The sequence below is a fragment of the Phyllobates terribilis genome, unplaced genomic scaffold, assembly GCF_046119375.1.
Source record: "Phyllobates terribilis strain yellow unplaced genomic scaffold, ASM4611937v1 Scaffold_12__6_contigs__length_324123572, whole genome shotgun sequence".
NCBI lineage: Eukaryota > Metazoa > Chordata > Amphibia > Anura > Dendrobatidae > Phyllobates > Phyllobates terribilis.
Genome location: NW_027362772.1, coordinates 69,555,694 through 69,570,627, shown reverse-complemented (window position 1 = coordinate 69,570,627; position 14,934 = coordinate 69,555,694). Strand labels below are relative to the sequence as shown.

The 14,934-nt window shown below is 47.8% G+C and overlaps 1 long non-coding RNA gene across 1 annotated transcript in view; it reads left to right on the top strand.

The window, feature by feature from the left end:
• The first annotated feature begins 2,274 nt into the window (after positions 1-2,274).
• The window catches only part of LOC141172095 (uncharacterized), a 165,650-nt gene continuing 152,990 nt past the window's right edge, over positions 2,275-14,934 (top strand). The window contains exon 1 of the long non-coding RNA XR_012252416.1: positions 2,275-2,353. This is a non-coding gene — a long non-coding RNA (uncharacterized lncRNA). The remainder of the gene's footprint in view (positions 2,354-14,934) is intronic.

Here is a 14,934-nt window from a genome sequence, read left to right as displayed (position 1 = left end):
GGTACAATGCCTGAGTATTCTGGTTGTTGATGTTCTTGCCCTATTTTGAACTATTTTACTGCCTATTATTCCTATATTGTGGCACATGACATACCAAACTATGCTATTTCACTTAACCCTGCTAATCTGACATACCAGTGCTACGTCATTGGACTCTACTACATCGCACAGTTCTGCTGATCATCACTGCATTGAGCCCCCTGAATTACCAGGTTCTGCTACATTTCTCAACTTTGCTGATCTTCCTAGACATTGTGTCTCCTAGTATTACTTAGCTCTGCTACATCACTGTTACATCGCAGGGCTCTGTTATATTGCTTACTCATGTCGCATGAGACTCTGTAATACAAGCCTTTCTACTCCCTTTTTGCACTGACCGGCTTTCTCTGTTCCATTGCGTGTTGGTTACGGTTATCATAGTAACTTGGCGCTCACTTTTGAGGTTATGCCTTCGGACCTCACAGGCCAGCTCAGTCAGAGGCACCCCACCAGAGTAATCAGGTTGTTGGTGTTTTCACCCTCCTTGACCTATTTTACTGCCTATCATCAGTATAGTGTGGCACATGAAATACCCAGCTCCTGCTATTTCACTGAACTCTGCTAATCATCCCTACATTGAGCTACCTGACATAACTAACTCTGGTACATCATTGGACTCAGCTACATTGCACAATTCTGCTAACCATCACTGCATTGAGTCACCTGATATGCCAGGTTCTGCTACATCATTTGGTTTTGCTACATCGCTCAGTTATGCTGATCTTCTTCTACATTGGGTCTCCTGGTTCTTACCCAGCTCTGCTACATCACTGGGCTCTGCTACATTACTGGGCTCTGCTAAATTGCAGGGCTCTTCTACATCGCAACGCTCTGCTCTATCGCTTATTCATACCACATAAGACTCCATGACACACTCTTCTCTGTCTCATTGCTTAGTTTAGTCTACTTTGCTGCTATCTCAATTCTGCTTCATCAGTTTTCCTACGCAGAGTCTCTCACTCCATAGTGGACCTCTATTTCTGTTGTCGTCCAGTCGCTACAGCCTCTGTTGCTTCAATCGCCATCAAGGTCCCCTGTCCATGCTGCATTACTTACAACTGCTCATGCAGACCAAAGGCTTCGAGGATCCACCCCACCAGGCGAAACATAACACCATGCAATACTTTATTTTCCCTGTGGTGATGCTGTTGGGAAATTAAACCTTTTGCTGCCACTTCTTTTGAAGATTACAGCTGATCAATGTGAATCACAGAAATGGGACACTATTGATTAGACCCTTCTATCAAAAAGAATTGTAAACAATGGAAATGCCATTAATATGCTGCTGACCTGAGATCAGCAAATCTATTAGCGGCAAATTGAATTCACCTTAAAGGGAATCTGTCAGCAGGTTTTTGCTATTTAATCTGACAGCAGCAAGATGTAGGGGCAAAGAGCCTGATTCCAGCCATGTATCACTTAGTTTTCTGGGTGTAGCAATTGTGATAGAATCACAGTTTTCTCTGCTACAGATCCAGCAGAGCACTGAATGCTGAGCCCTGTATAACACCGCCCACACCACTGATTGGCTGCTTTCTGGGTGCACTGTATATTGGCAAAAAGCTGCTCATTAATGCTGGAAGCATGGTTGGACTAGGAGGCATGAGACACCTAGTCCTGTAGTGATAATCTCCTGCTGATAAAACACTGATTTTATCAAAACAGCCTAGTAAGCGACACATCATTACACTCAGAGTCTCTGCCCCTACTTAACACCTTGTCTTGCATGGCACCGGGCTTCGGCCATCCAAATAGAGCCTAGACGTCGTAAGATGTCTTGACGTAGTAAACCTACTCGGCACTGGAAGCCAGGCACCCATTGAAGGTTGCGGAAGGAGATACGAGAAGAGATGACGCCAGTGAGTTTATTTTTTCTCACCCTACATTTATTATGCAGCGGTGTCTGGAGAGACCCCACATTTGGATGCAAATTTGAGCAATTTGACAAATCGCGACAGATTTACTCATCTCTAGTTCTGAGCCATTGCCCTTATCTATAACGTCCTAAGCTTCGTCCAAAGTTTTCTTGTGAATAATCCATAATGCTTAGAATCCACTGAGCTTAGAATCGGTATTCATTCTTAGCACCTAGACATAGCCGAAAGGTACAAACCTGTCCCGTGTGCTTGACGTGTACACAAGTGATGTACGTTGACAGGTCCACAATGCACCTACATGACAGCTGACTGTACTGTTTGCTTCAGTTAAAGACACCCTGAGGATATAAATTTACACATTCCTTCAGAGAAGCAGAAAAACACCATATAATATTCCAGCTGTCCCAGATTTACAGGGACATTCCTTGCTTTTACAGGTCAGTTCACTGCCCTATCTGTTTTCTTATTTTTAGTTTGAGCTTCAACTAAAACTATCTATAACTTGTTTTGTTACAACTGATGACATTACACATCTATTTTTAAAAGCCAGTGATGTCACTTCTGTCTGTACTGCTTTATGGATTATGTAGCCTGCATGTCATGTTGCGGTTGTCTGACAACCCAGGACCAGGGGCTCCTATCCTGTCCCTAACACTAGGGGCGCCCTATCTATCCCTGTTCCCCAGGTTACTCCAGATGGTGAAGACGCTGGGGCCACGAACCTTGCTGTTTTCCTGAACCAGCCCTTATCTGTCCTCTCCCCCATCCAGGGAAGTAGGGAGGAATAATGTATGTTTATACACAAACCAGACAAACAAAGAAGGACATACAAGGACAAATGATAATAACAATCATACAAAATATGCACTCACAGACAACAGAGGGATATACTGAAGGGATTAGGAAGGTAGACAAAAATAGCAGAGGGTGGGACTATGCACACAGCCAAAACACCAAGCTACAGTCACAGCTGCCTCTACCGCACACCAACACCTTCACTCCTCACCAGGCAGTACAAGACATAACACTGGCAATCCCAGATAGCCAGAGCAGAAACTATATAGGAGAGGGGAGTGGCTGATGCAGCACAGCTGATAACTTCCAAATAGAAGCTACAGAGACTCAAAGCTGAGCAGATTAACTCCTGCACTGCTGAAAGAAACTAGCACCATTTAATACGAGGGAGAAGTGCTTCAATTCAATGCAGGAGTACGTGCGCAGACCCTGTGGTCTTCTGACTCCTGTCTGTTGCGGGAAACTTGTGACACTCCAAAAACCAGTTTGCAAAATACATACAGATAGAAAAGTTGAGTAACCTTAGAAAAAAATGTATCTTGTTCTTATCCTGAGGTCCAGCTTGTACTATACTTCAGAGCTGTATTCATAAATCTGCTGGTTGTTTCTGGAAACGATCAACATGCATGATGTCAGACACAGCTATAACATTTTATCTCAGCTTCTACAGTGCGATAGGAAAGTTAGTTTTTCCTACATTAGATTACTGGGCAGAAACTGGGGACACTTTTCAGAGCAAGTCTGTAAAAAATGCTGAGAGATTTCAGCTCTTTAGCGTGCGGAACTGTAAATGCAGCTCTTGTGTATAATACATGTTGTAGCTCAATATTACTAATGTCATATAAGTGACTTAAAGGGGTTGTCCTCTACTTTGACAACCCTTTATTGAACTAAATGTTTGGCCCCAATAAAATTAAAAAGCTTTTACTCACCTCCCGTGGCGGCGCCATTCCCGCGGTGTCGGCACTCACGGTCCCAGGTCTCCCGTGCTGTTGTTGTGACATGTGACACAGGCGCCCAATTAGCACTGGCATCACTGGCCCCGCCCTTGGACAAATCAAACATGAAGAGGAAGTCCGGACTGCAACTGATCTGACTTCCTCTTCATGTTCAATTCGACAAGAGGCGGGAACAGTGACGCCAGCTCTGATTGGGCGCCGGCATCATGAGTCAAAACAGCACTGGAGCCCTGGGGAGAGCGAGTGCCGATACTGCAGGAACAGCGCCGGCACGGGAAGTGAGTAAATGCTTTTTTATTTTAATGGGGGTAAGCATGGGGGGTGACATGGAGTTGTCCAAGTAGTGGTCGACTTCTTTAAAGAGTTATTCCCAGCACAAGTTAGGTGATAACTTTCTGATTGTTGAAGGTCTGACTGCTTGGACATTCAATGATTCAAAGAGTGTGGCTCTGAAATGGGCCATTGGAATGGAGCACCGGCCATGAAAGTGCACCACTAATCTATTCATTCTCCGTAGGACTGTCACAGATAGTCGAGTACCGTACTCGACTATATCTGACAGTAATATGGAGAAATAATGGAGTGGTGGCACATATTTGTGCCCTTATGGGGCATTTTAGAGCCCCGTTCTCTGGATCATTGGAAGACCCATCGGTTCAATCCAAACCGATCAGCAAGTTATCACCTAACCAGAAGATAGGTGATAACTTCCCATATTGTGGATAACCCTTTAAACAAAGCCTATCAAATAAAGTGATGAGCGAGCGTGCTCGTTTAACCCTTTCGCCGAGCATGCTCGGGTGCTTTCCGAGTATCTTCGGCTTGCTCGTATATTAAGTTCGAGTCCCTGCGACTACATGATTTATTACCTAGTCAGCCTCAACACATGTGAGGACTCCCTAACAAACAGGCAATCTCTGCATTTGTTGAGGCTGACTAACAGCCATAAATCATGTAGTCGCAGGGACTCGAACTTAATATACGAGCACGACGAAGATACTCGTAAAGCACCTGAGCGCGCTCGGCGAAGGGGTTAAACGAGCACACTCACTCATCACTACCTATTACTAGTACAAGCCATTACTTTATGATCGATGGGGGGGTCTGATATCTCGGACCAGTACTAGTCCTGAGAATGATGAAGTCACAGTGGAGTGGTCCCTTCACTCTTTTTCCTGGTCTGCTCAATCCCCCTCCATATAATGACCACTGCTCTGGTGAACCAACGCCTGTCACGTCCTTCAGTCTTATGACCACTGCAGCAAATACACGTAGGATGATGGGCAAGTGAGGCTGCAGAGTTTTTGCGATCGCTTTATGTGACATCATTGCTGCAGAACTGGAAGGAATTGCTAGGGTGGTAGCACTGGTGCGGAGGGGATTAAAAAGGTAGTCATTTTTTTTTTTTAACATTTTAAAATTTTTCCTAATGTTGGCCAACTTTTTGAAAGTTTCCCAAATAACTCCCAGAAAAAATATCAGTTTCTGGTAAAACTAGGTAATAATTGCAATTAAGGTTTTCCTAAAAATCTGAGGAATCTATATGCCTAGTTCCTCTGTCCCTATATGTTTAGTTAATGAGACAATTCACCATTCAAAAGTTTATTTTAGAGGGCATGGGATCCATACTCATCCCCATTCCTTGTATCAGACACACTCATCCTTGCCCATTCCAGGAATGGGACCCCCACTGGTCAAACAGTGATGTCCTATCCTAAGGAAAAGCCCTTAATTTAATATCCCAGTAAACCCCTTTAATAGCATCTCCATAATTCACCACTTTAACTAGAAAAGCCATAGTGTTTGGTCTTTACAATGGCGGACGGATGGGTTGTTAATCTAAACCAGTCCATGCAATATATTTTCCTGGAAAAATGAGATCACCCATATGCAAAGATCTAAAGGGCTGGAAGGGTAAAAAAAAAGATTAAGCATGTCCTTGTAAATGTAGGAGGTGGAATGTGGAACTAATGCAGTTGAATTATTACCTTAAAGTCATCAATAGACGAAGACAATACCCGTCTCCGACATTACTTCACACAGCATTGAAATCCCGATACAAAGAAACCAGAAGCAGAGTTGCTACTAATCTGTCACATCGGGAAACATTTGAGGTATCAAAAACTTTCCATTTACTTACATGGGGAGAAAAAAAAGTTACATAGTTCGAATTGCTCAAAAGTAAGATTTAAACCCCACTTAGGCAAATTATAAGCCTGGATGTAATAACTCTTAGAGGGAAGGTCCTGCAAAACCCATCGTCAAATATACTGTTTGGAAAAAAACTACAGCGGAGAGCTGCTATGAAAAGATCAAAGGTTGTAGAAAGTGTTAATATTATTATTTATAATTTAATGGCCTTTGGCTTGGTCTCGAGCCATGGAGACTTGATGGATGAATGCTCTTTAGGAAGCAAGTCTAGATAGGTCCACCTGGGTCTTCTCCACCCTTATCTTGATTGTATCAAGCCATCGGGTTGCTGGTCTTCTTCTTCTCCTTGTTCCTCCTATTCTTCCGACCATGATGTCCTTCTCCAGTGATTGCTCTCGTTGTATGCTCTGTCCAAAGTAGGCAAGTCTTAGCTTGGTGATCCTTGGTTGAGCAACATGTCTGGCTTGATTTGTTCCAAAATTAAATTATTTGTTCTTCTTGCCATCCATGGTATTGATAACATCCTTCTCCAGCACCACATTTTGAAGTATTAATAACAGACATGGAAATGGCACTTAGCACTGCCTTACGCCATGACAGGAGCACTACTGCTCATCAAGCGTGGTATTAAATCCTGGCCTGATGTGAAGTTGGGTGAAGAGTAAGAGTGGATGCAAGGGTGTTCTGCTACATGGAAGGTAAGGGGGACCTTAGTTAATATAAAGATGGGATGGGGGTAGACATGTCATGTATTCCCAGATGCACCTCCTGGTCAATGTGGAGCATTAGGGGAATTAATGAAACCCCAGTGTCCGGGTCGAAGTAAAAAAAGGTAGCAGACTTCTTGTAGGGCCAGCTGATTCCTTTTTAAGAGGGTAGAAAGGTTGATGGGAAGGATTTGCAATTCTCGTATGACAAGGGCTAGTATGGACAATCAGCTTGGTGTCTGCCAATCTGGCCTTCCACTCCCGTAGCCTCTTGGTCTGAGTTTTGGAACCTGTCCTGCTTCGTAGACCCTCTTCCTTGGCTACGCAACAACCAGTCAAAGCCATGGCGATACGGTCAATAGGAATGCATCGAGTCACCCATTGAGAATGACCCAGTATGACATCAGTCCAACTACTCGACTATTCCTTATCTCGACTATTCATTATTGTCATGTGACAATTTGCCAACCATTTCTGGAGAAGTCAATGGCATTTCCCACCATTGTGACTCAACAATAACAAAAATGTCCCTTTCATCTATGGAGACAAGTTACATTTCCTCCACTCTTACATGTAGAAAAGTCATATTACAAGTCGTTAAACTATAAGAAGCATCTGCTACATCCCCCAGGCCTCCCAAAATGAGCCCAAAATCTTGCATCTCAGTCATGTCCTTGAATACCTAGACGTTAGTCCCTTTGCAAACTTAAACAACTCTTATAGCTATCCTCGGCATATACTAAGTATTTCGGACTAGCCCTGTGGGACTAGCCCTGTTGGACAAATCATCATTTGCAAATGATGACAATAATTATTTTCTAGGCTTTCAAAGGTACTACTATATAGGTTTTCAAGGACTTGATTGGGCGTTAAATGGTATTAGGGCAGATTGTGAAATTTTGGGGGGACCTGACAGGTTCCCTTTTAATGCAAAATGTGTTGTAAGGAAGCAACTGATATAATTTCTTCTGAGTAATGTCTATGTAAGAAGTATCTTCAGATAATGGACGGTGTTGGCATCGGTTACTCAGGATGGAGGAAATGTTTGTGTCAGTGCCTGGCTGAAGGGAGAGCATTGATTGCAGAGAAGTAAATGGATGTTTACATGATATAAACATCATCCCGGAGGGACGGAATCAGCAACATTTCTATTACTGCACCGCTTAGCTGATCCGCAGTATGGGCTGATCTGTCTATGTCATGCAATGGTGGAGATATTTTTGTACCTTGATAATAAGTGGAGTGTTTTCGATATATTTTTAGGATAAACTTTAATAAGAACATGACTTAGATGAGCGATTGGTAAAGTAAGCGGACGCCTATGGTGCCATTAAATGGTCAGCCATCTTTGCATAAATCAATAGTACAAGTGAATATGAGAATCTTTGCACTATGTCTGCTTCTTTCTCCACTTATGAGCCACTTCATTCCCTCTTTCCTGCCTCCTTGTTACACCATCCACTTTGAAAACCCAGCTCAAATCTGTCTTGATTAAAAAAAGATAGACTACCAGCTCACTGAGGGATCAGATTACAGCTGCCTATTATAATCTATAGAGAGGAGACAAGGAAATAGAAAGGAGGAGCAGAGAGAGGTAAATACACACAGATCATACTGCATATTTCTGGTGTTTTGCCTCACCACAGTGCAGGTTCACAGCTACACTGCTCAGTACTGCTGTATAATGTCCTCTATGCAGCTGCTGCTTCTGCCTGTGCGCTACAGAGAATGAAGAGCAGGAATCCCTCATGTCTGTATGTGCACTGTATACGAGACATTATAGAAGACAAATACACCCACTAGCTCAGAAGCAACTGAAAATTGGAAATATACCTTACAGAAGAGAAAACTGGTGAAAAATGCAACAAACAAGTCATATAATGGACAGAAATAGTGTTATTCCCCATATACAAACATGTAGCACCCTGAGGATTCGGCTGCTACAGGGGTATTGCACCTCAACCCAGAGGTGTGATATTCCACTCCCGGGTAAGGATGGAGTGTGGAGCTGAGCTCAGTTAGCTGCATGCACTACACACATCCCATTTCCGAGGAGCAGACCAACGGTACTCCCACTTAGAAATGTGCAGGTACGACAGTGTCTGTTCCTGGCTGGAGTGGGAGGGGGGTGGAACATCCCAGTAGTGTAGGGGCAGATAGGGGGAGCAGCCTGGGTAAAGCTAGGAGCTCATTGGGTGCTGGTCACCTGAGCTCACACATAGAGGGAGTATATAAGGTGGGCACCATCTTAGATCAGGGTCAGTCAGTGAGACGTCAGTCTTTTGCAGAGGAGTCTTTTGTAGAAGGCTGGTCAGTCTGTCAGTCTTTTGCAGAGCAGTGGAGGAAAGCAGAGGAGCAGAACAGCCCCAGAGCCAAGAGTGAGAGAGGAGAAAGAAAGACCCAGAGGGGGAGAAAGAAGGAACTCTGAGAGCCCAAACTAAATCAAAGGGTGAAGAGTTGGCAACAGGGTACCGGATCCCAAGCTGGCAGAGGCTACAGCACACCTTAGCCAGGAACCGGAGGCCGTGGGCAGAATCTGCCACGGCCACCCACTATATCCACCCGGAAGGCAGACCACGCATAGGGTCAGGGACCCAGAGACAAGGGTTTACCACCAAGAGGCCCGAGGGAGCCGGACATAGGTGGATCCCTGGTGGGGAAGGCCAGAGACGAGGACAGGACAGAAAGGGAGCTCAGAACCACGCTCCAGAACTACTTGGGGGTTGGCCGAGTCCAGGACCTGGTGGACGCAGCACGGCTCGGGTGGTCACTCAAGGCCGGAGTGACCGGTACAAGAACAGCAGTAAGTAAAGAACCCTGAACTGCACAACCCGACTCTGACTCTCATTACCATCTTCCCTGCACTTCCACAACCACCATCCTCTGCACCTGACCCCCTGAGGCTATACCCCTCCCGTTGGGGGTTATACTACCTAAGCTGCACTCACATCATCAGCCTCAGTGGACCCTGCTGCAGCGGCGGCCGTATTGACCGCAATTCAACGGGTGGCGTAGTCGACATAAAGAACTTTAGTAACATCAGTAAGGACTGCCACACACTGAGCTTGACACCCTGGGCACGGACCGGGTCACAGCCACTCGGAGACTACAACCCCCATCTGATCCGGCTCCGGGTATCCCCAAACAACACTGGCCCAGGGGGCGCGTCAACTTTGGCGTAGTCGGCAGGATAACGTGCCCGCAACAACCGGGTACTGCGTGCCTGAAGAAAAGTACACCGTTACCTTAAAAAGAAGTCTCCTGCCGGTTCCGGAGGGTCCCCGCCATCGGGCCCCATCACAGGTCGTTTCCCGCCGGTTGTCCGCCATTTGCAGCTTTTTCCCGCCATCCATGGAGTTTCCCGCCACTGGGAGACGATTCCCGCCATTTCTGAAGATTTCCCGCCTTGAGGGAGCGGACGCCATTATGGGCGTGCCAGAGGGTGGCAAAAGGCCACCTCCCATCGTGGGCCAGGTCGAAGAATGGCGCCAAAAGCGGAAACCGCGCCCACCAACAGAGACTGTGATGCTGGAAGTGTCCATCAGCGTGAGAGAACTGCCCCTGGAACTGACAATCACAAAGTTGCCCCGGGACCACCCTCGATGTGGGCGGAGACAGAAGAAGAGAACAAAGATGGGTGTCGCCTGGAGCAGTCTGGAGAGAGCGCACCCGGAGACAAGACGTCTGGAAGAGAGTCCAGAGAAAGCACACCCGGAGATGGAGGGAGAGCCAGGCAGCACCGACCCAGTGGTCAGGAGCCTGATGCGGGCCGCCACTCCAGGCAGCACCGACCCAGTGGTCAGGAGCCTGTTGCAGGTCGCCACTCCAGAAGGCCTGCTGGAGATCCTAACACAGCTCCCCCGAGACCGGGAGTGTGCACAGACCGCGCTGGAGGGCCTCGCACGGAGGATGGCCCAGGTGCAGCGGGAGACGTTGGCGGAGTGGAGCCGAGAGATGGCCCAGCAGACCGAGAGTCGTCAGCGGAGCACGCCACCCGAGACGAGGAGACAGACCGCCTCTGAGGATGGCGCAGGAGGACTGAAGGCCGGAGACGGCGCCGAGAAGGGAGCCGAACGAATGGAGGCAGGTAAAGGGGACGTCACTACCCCGAGCCGGGAAACCGCGTGCCTGCCCCAGCTCCCCGTCGCAGAGCCCGAAGTACCCCCTGCCGTGCCCGTCGCTGCAACGTCACCGCCGCAGACTAGGCCTCAAACGGAAGCCGCGACCCCTGTGACGTCACACGCCTCGACCCCGAGCGTGGCCAAGCAGGAAGTACCATCGGCCTGGTCGCAAGGCCTAGTACCCCCGGGCGCCGCAATACCAACAGCGCCCCCTACCTCCGCGGAGCCCCCGGCCTGGTCGCAGGGCCAAGTAACACAGGGCGCCGCCGTTCTTACGGTGCCCTTTACTTTCAAGGTGCCCCAAGCCTGGTCGCAAGGCCTGGTTAACCCGGGCGCCGCTACCACCACGGCGCCCATAACACCTAAAGTACCGCACCTGGGTGAGGACCTGTTCGCCCAGCATACGTGCCCGGATGAGCAGCCCTTCGTATGGCCCCAGGAATACATCCAGCTGGAGCTGCAAAAAGCAAGGGCCATGTGCGAACCCCTGATCCCGGCTCCAAAGCCCATAAAGAGGATCTCGCCCCCGCTAGAAGAGACCCAGTTTGAGTGGGATCCCACCGGAGAAGACCTCATGGGGTTCACTCAGGAGACTCGGGCAGCCGCAGCGGAGCGTGCAGAGTGCTGCCGCCAGCAGCTCGAGGTCTTTGAGAGGGAGCGGAGAGAGAGGCGGGTCCGGGAACAACAAGCCCAAATAAGGAGCGCGGAGCAGAAGAGCCGGACCAGGAGAAACCCCCGTGCAGCGCATGGTCCCCGTACCATCGGGACTGTGATAAAGTTCAATCTGCAGCATGGGTGGGGTTTCATCAGGGATCACCGCACCCCAGGCGACGTCTTCGTGACCAGGAGAGACGTTGAGTCCCACCTACCGGAGGGACACAGAGGTCGTGACCTGTATTTAGGGGACGAGGTCACCTTCACCCGGCACAAGTGTGCCAAAGGACCCTACGCCCTCCATGTGCATCGCCTGACGGAGGAGGAGCTGCGGTGTGAGGAGGAGCAAGAGGACCCGGACGGGTCTGAAACTGAAACTGTCCACAAAGAAAGAGCAGGAGGACGCCGTCGTTGAAGTACGGTAGTGAAGAGACTGTATAAAGTTACCCATCAGGGTATAAGAACTGTTACTTAGTTAAAATATAGTCCCCGTTGGGACCAGCCAAAAGTGAACTGTGAACCCCGTGTGTCCCTATTCCCACTGACCGAGGACTGAGAGCGGTCAATCCTCCCTAATACCTGGCCGAGGACTGAGAGCGGCCATATCCCCTTGTATATAGTTGCGCTTCCTAAAGCGCCCCCTACCGGTTTTATAGGAAACTGTTTTATTCCAAGAGAGACTGTCGCACTTTACCCGGTCACAAGTTGCACCGTGACCGGAGGAACCAGAAGACAAGAATGTTTTTATGAAAAGTTTATATGAAAAGTTTATGCTGCTGATAATGTTTATATGTTTTATATGTTTATGTTTATGAAAAAAATTGTATGTTTTGGTGTTTTTTATATCTTACAGCCCGAGGACGTGCTGTGATTTACCAGGGGGGAATGTAGCACCCTGAGGATTCGGCTGCTACAGGGGTATTGCACCTCAACCCAGAGGTGTGATATTCCACTCCCGGGTAAGGATGGAGTGTGGAGCTGAGCTCAGTTAGCTGCATGCACTACATACATCTCATTTCCGAGGAGCAGACCAACGGTACTCCCACTTAGAAATGTGCAGGTACGACAGTGTCTGTTCCTGGCTGGAGTGGGAGGGGGGTGGAACATCCCAGTAGTGTAGGGGCAGATAGGGGGAGCAGCCTGGGTAAAGCTAGGAGCTCATTGGGTGCTGGTCACCTGAGCTCACACATAGAGGGAGTATATAAGGTGGGCACCATCTTAGATCAGGGTCAGTCAGTGAGACGTCAGTCTTTTGCAGAGGAGTCTTTTGTAGAAGGCTGGTCAGTCTGTCAGTCTTTTGCAGAGCAGTGGAGGAAAGCAGAGGAGCAGAGCAGCCCCAGAGCCAAGAGTGAGAGAGGAGAAAGAAAGACCCAGAGGGGGAGAAAGAAGGAACTCTGAGAGCCCAAACTAAATCAAAGGGTGAAGAGTTGGCAACAGGGTACCGGATCCCAAGCTGGCAGAGGCTACAGCACACCTTAGCCAGGAACCGGAGGCCGTGGGCAGAATCTGCCACGGCCACCCACTATATCCACCCGGAAGGCAGACCACGCATAGGGTCAGGGACCCAGAGACAAGGGTTTACCACCAAGAGGCCCGAGGGAGCCGGACATAGGTGGATCCCTGGTGGGGAAGGCCAGAGACGAGGACAGGACAGAAAGGGAGCTCAGAACCACGCTCCAGAACTACTTGGGGGTTGGCCGAGTCCAGGACCTGGTGGACGCAGCACGGCCCGGGTGGTCACTCAAGGCCGGAGTGACCGGTACAAGAACAGCAGTAAGTAAAGAACCCTGAACTGCACAACCCGACTCTGACTCTCATTACCATCTTCCCTGCACTTCCACAAACACCATCCTCTGCACCTGACCCCCTGAGGCTATACCCCTCCCGTTGGGGGTTATACTACCTAAGCTGCACTCACATCATCAGCCTCAGTGGACCCTGCTGCAGCGGCGGCCGTATTGACCGCAATTCAACGGGTGGCGTAGTCGACATAAAGAACTTTAGTAACATCAGTAAGGACTGCCACACACTGAGCTTGACACCCTGGGCACGGACCGGGTCACAGCCACTCGGAGACTACAACCCCCATCTGATCCGGCTCCGGGTATCCCCAAACAACACTGGCCCAGGGGGCGCGTCAAACACATGACAGCTTCTTCTGAAGAGTCACCTGACACCACAGGTACACTTTAAGGAGGAGGCATGATTTTTGAACGTCTAAACTGAAACAATGTCCTAACTCTTCTATCCTGTGGATATGCCATAAATGTCTGAGTTGGGGCACCTCTTTAAAGTAAATGTGTCATTGCTAAATGGCCTTTTGTTTGAATCAGGTTTTTTATTTTATCACAGCTCCCCTCATCCTCAACCTGTAGAATTACTGTTAACACCTCTATATACAGTAGATAATCCAGCATTCACAATAGGTGATGCCACAGCTCACCTCCTCCTCCTCCTGTACAATGACTGTTAACACCTCTATATACAGTAGATAACACAGGATCCACCATTCACAATAGGTGATATCACAGCTCACCTCCTCCCCCTCCTGTACAATGACTGATAACACCTCTATATACAGTAGATTACACAGGATCCTCTATTAACAATGGGAAATGTCACAGGTCACCTCCTCCTCCTCCCTTCACAATGACCTTTGCTCAGCTCAGAGCATCCTCCGATTAGAAGCTGAGAAGTCATTTATATATAATATGGTTTTCTGATTATAAAGATATAGAGTCTGTTGCTGCTAATGTCCATGTGCCTAACAGGAAATAGGCTTCTTAAATTAGGAGAAGTGTGAAATTTGCAATTTTTGGAGTACACAGCGATATGAAAAATAAAATGAATTATGCATTTTTTTTAAAATACATGCATTTTATATAAAAACTTGATTTAAACAATAGATCATTTTCTGATGACACATTCCCTTTAAGTAGGAGAAGCAGAAAGCCTCATCCTGCCATCTGCTGGTAGAATTGTGCATTGCTTTTTCTTTAGACAAACATTCCTGCAAAAAAAATAAATAAAAAAGAAGATAATAATCTAATCCCTTGTTGTTAAATCCCCCATAAGGATCTGAAGTAGTGACATTTCTTCACTTATCCACATTAAGAGGTTAAGAAACTATTTGTATCTGCAGAGAGTGAATGTCCCATTCTGTAACCAGAAGCTCCGGAATGATAAATGAGTGCGTACGACATGTTTGGATCTGCCTACAAGATCCCGCTCTTCACACCCCATTGCTAAAGCGTGATCTGCGCTTCACACGTATATCACTTTAAACAAACTCGGCAGTCGCTCCGGCATTTGAAAGCGAGCCAACACTACGCATTTCAGGTCACCGCACTCCTCCTAGTATAGTGGAGGGGGGTATGGTGTTCCTATGTATGCTCTTCACTCAGCAGCCTATGGCGCCATCTCAAAAGTAATCTCATTCTTTATAAATAAGGGGCCCAGGCAGATCTCTGGCACGACCGGGATGTACCGTAATTCACTTAAAGCAGAGATTCAGTCACTACGGTAAACCTGTTTAGTTATAACAAGGAACAGTGGCGTAATTAGAGTCCGATGGGCCCCGATGCAAAATTTGGACCTGGGCCCTCACCTGCATGTTGGTCAGATGTATGAG